Genomic DNA, 4400 nt, shown 5'->3' on the forward strand with positions numbered 1-4400 from the left:
ATTGAACGGGGCCACTTGGAATGTGATTTCTTCGGACCTATAATTCTCCGGTGTGCCGAATACCACATCTAGTGTGATTTTCCCAGCACATCGTGCCTCCCGACTAGGGATGATTCCTCTGAAGGTCGTGCTGCTTTGCTCAATGCGGCTTCTGTCTATTTCCATTTTTCAAAGAGTCTCCTCATAGATGAGGTTTAATCCGCTGCCGCCGTCCATGAGCACTTTAGTAAGCCGGAAGCCGTCCACAATTGGACTAAGGACCAAGGCGGTTGGTGCTCTGGCTGTTCGGAATTTAGGTTCGTCACTGGCATTGAAGGTGATAGCCGTATCGCTCCATGGATTTATTGCTGCCACGTGGCAGACTTCGGCAAGGCTGCGGAGTGCTCGCTTACGCCTATTATTTGAGGCGAAGGTCTCGAAGACTGTCAATACTGTATTGTTGTTCTCCACGGGATGGTGCTCTGCTGTATTATTGATGAGGAGATCCTCACCACTCTTGGCCACCTGCCGGAGTATCCAACATGCTCTAAGGCTGTGTGTTGGTACGGTATCCGCTGTACTATGAATTTTGCATGGCCCATTAAGCCATCCATCCAATACGGTTCCACGCCCTGTAGTGGGCTTTTGCTTCTTTGTAATTGGATTGGGTGACTTACGAGAGTGCACCCTTTTGGTTCGGACTAGGGGTTTTGTCAGAGCCAGAGGATCCCAAAATTTTGTTTGGGTTTTCCAGGCGCTTTCCATCGCACAGTACTTCCGTACTATGGCCGCCAAGTCAGCGAAGTGTGCTATGTCACGGCGACTTATGGTCTTGAGGATTCCCCTGTCCGTGCAATTTTTGCAAAAGAATGAAATTGCGTCTTCCTCGCGAGAGTCCTTAACCTTGCTCATTACAAGGAGGAATTTGGCCCAATAGTGGTGTACTGTCTCTTGGGGCTCTTGTCTAATGTGGGAAAGATCACTTATATCTGGGTGGGTGGGTAGATTTAGGTCCGAATCCTGACCCGATCTGAGACCCAGGGGCGGAGGAGTTTCTGATCTTGGAAGCTCGGGCTCCGGGATGTTGCCCGCTAGGTCTGGCCCGCTGTCTGATTCTAGGTTCAAGGCTTGGGCCATGTCCTCCCGTAGACGGGTATCCGGCTCGGAGAGCTCAGGAATCTGGACATAGTTCGTCCTCAAGATGGAGGAAGAATTGCTAAGTTGCTCCTCCACCACCGCTATCTGATGGGTGACCGGCGGAGAGTTAATCTCCCTTTGGTCGGGTTTAAGCCCAATCCGATCATAGTCCGTAGCGACTCCCAAAGCGGCGATGCGATCCAAGAGCTCATTCAAGGAAGAGAGCTCCATTGGATCCATCTGCTCGGCGAGTCCCGAGCCGATGCGGAGGCGGTTTTTGATGACCCGAGAGGTCGTCGTCGGTGCAGCGGCCGAACGGGCGGTCATGATGAAGTCGCCTAACCAGAGAGTTTGGCCTACAGCCAGGGCTCCCCCGGAAGTGATATTGTCCTTGACAACAAGACGAGCCATCAAGCCTTATGATGACGACACAGTGGAACTCTCAATGAAAGCACCAATGCCGGTGTCAAAACCGGCGGATTTCAGGTAGGGGGTCCCGAATTGTGCGTCTAAGGCAGATGGTAACAGGAGGCGGGGGACACGATGTTTACCCAAGTTCGGGCCCTCTCGATGGAGGTAATACTCTACTTCCTGCTTGATTGATCTTGATGATATGAGTATTACAAGAGTTGATCTACCACGAGATCGTAGAGGCTAAACCCTAGAAGCTAGCCTATGGTATGATTGTTGTTGTCCTACAGACTAAACCCTCCGGTTTATATAGACACCGGAGGGGGCTAGCGTTACACAGAGTCGGTTACAAGGGAGGATATCTACATATCCGTATTGCCAAGCTTGCCTTCCACGCCAAGGAGAGTCCCATCCGGACACGGGACGAAGTCTTCAATCTTGTATCTTCATAGTCCAACAGTCCGGCCGAAGGATATAGTCCGGCTGTCCGAGGACCCCCTAATCCAGGACTCCCTCACCGGAGCCACCGAGAGAGAGGAGGAGAGGTTCTCCCCCTTGTGCTTCCTCCTCCATGGCCTCCCCCCTAGATGGGGAGAGGTTCTCCCTCTGGTCCTTGGCCTTCATGGCGATGATGGCCTCTCCAGGATACTCCTCCATGGCCACCGGTGATGATGGCCCCCTCCGGTAGGGTGCCGGAGAGGGCCTAGATTGATTTCTCGTGGCTACAGAGGCTTGCGGCGGCGGAAATTCCGATCTAGGTTATTTTCTGGGGGTTTCTGTATTTATAGGATTTTTTGCGTTGGTTTCATGTTAGGGGGGTCTCCGAGTCGTCCACGAGGCAGGGGCCCACACCCAGGCGGGGTGAGCGCGCCCCCCACCCTCGTGGACAGCCCGGGACTCTTCTGGCCCAACTCTTTTGCTCTAGGGGCTTCTTTTGGTCCATACAAAATCAACAAAAATTGGCACGTCAATTGGACTCCGTTTGGTATTCCTTTTCTGTAAAACTCAAAAACAAGGAAAAAACAGAAACTGGCACTGGGCTCTAGGTTAATAGGTTAGTCCCCAAAATCATATAAAATAGCATATAAATACATATAAAACATCTAAGATGGATAATATAATAGCATGGATACTTCATAAATTATAGATATGTTGGAGACGTATCAGTGGCAGTGATTGAAGAACTTTGTCAATGACACTATAATCAAGAAGATTAACTCCCAGCTGAGTCAAGTGGTTATGGTACCAGACATTCTGAGTATGTGTTCACTGACAGAACTATTCTCCTCCATCTTGCAGCTATAGAACTTGTTAGAGGCTTCATATCTCTCAACTCGGGCATTTGCTTGAAATATTAACTTCAACTCCTGGAACATCTCATATGCTCCATGACGTTCAAAACGTCTTTGAAGTCCCGATTCTAAGCCATAAAGCATGGCACACTAAACTATGGAGTAGTCATCAGCTTTGCTCTGCCGGACGTTCATAACGTCCGGAGTTGCTCCTGCAGCGGGTCTTGCACCTAGCGGTGCTTCTAGGATGTAATTCTTCTGTGCAGCAATGAGGATAATCCTCAAGTTATGAACCCAGTCCGTGTAGTTGCTACCATCATCTTTCAACTTAGCTTTCTCTAGGAACGCATTAAAATTCAAGGGAACGGTAGCACGGGCGATCTACAACAACATAGACATGCAAAAACTATCTTGTACCTAGTTCATGATAAATTTAAGTTCAATTAATCATATTACTTAAGAATTCCCACTTAGATAGACATCCCTCTAGCCATCTAAATGATCATGTGATCCATATCAACTAAACCATGTCCGATCATCACGTGAGATGGAGTAGTTTTCAATGGTGAACATCACTATGTTGATCATATCTACTATATGATTCACATTCGACCTTTCGGTCTCAGTGTTCCGAGGCCATATCTGCATATGCTAGGCTCGTCAAGTTTAACCCGAGTATTCCGCGTGTGCAAAACGGGCTTGCACCCGTTGTATGTGAACGTAGAGCTTATCACACCCGATCATCACGTGGTGTCTCGGCACGACGAACTGTAGCAATGGTGCATACTCAGGGAGAACACTTATACCTTGAAATTTAGTGAGGGGTCATCTTATAATGCTACCGCCGAACTAAGCAAAATAAGATGCATAAAAGATAAACATCACATGCAATCAAATATGTGACATGATATGGCCATCATCATCTTGTGCCTTTGATCTCCATCTCCAAAGCACCGTCATGATCCCTATCGTCACCGTCTTGACACCTTGATCTCCATCGTAGCATCGTTGTCGTCTCGCCAACTATTGCTTCTACGGCTATCGCTATCGCTTAGTGAGAAAGTAAAGCAATTACATGGCGATTGCATTTCATACAATAAAGCGACAACCATAAGGCTCCTGCCAGTTGCCGATAACTTATACAAAACATGATCATCTCATACAACAATTTATATCTCATCATGTCTTGACCATATCACATCACAACATGCCCTGCAAAAACAACTTAGACGTCCTCTACTTGGTTGTTGCAAGTTTTAAGTGGCTGCTATGGGCTTCTAGCAAGAACCGTTCTTACCTACGCATCAAAACCACAATGATTTTTCGTCAAGTGTGCTATTTTAACCTTCAACAAGGACCAGGCATAGTCAAACTCGATTCAACTAAAGTTGGAGAAACTGACACCCGCTAGCCATGTGTGTGCAAAGCACGTCGGTAGAACCAGTCCCATGAAGGCGGTCATGTAATGTCGGTCCGGGCCGCTTCATCCAACAATACTGCCGAATCAAAGTAAGACGTTGCTCGTAAGCAGTATGACTATCATCGCCCACAACTCTTTGTGTTCTACTCGTGCATATAACA

This window comes from Triticum aestivum, chromosome 4D, assembly GCF_018294505.1.
Source record: "Triticum aestivum cultivar Chinese Spring chromosome 4D, IWGSC CS RefSeq v2.1, whole genome shotgun sequence".
NCBI lineage: Eukaryota > Viridiplantae > Streptophyta > Magnoliopsida > Poales > Poaceae > Triticum > Triticum aestivum.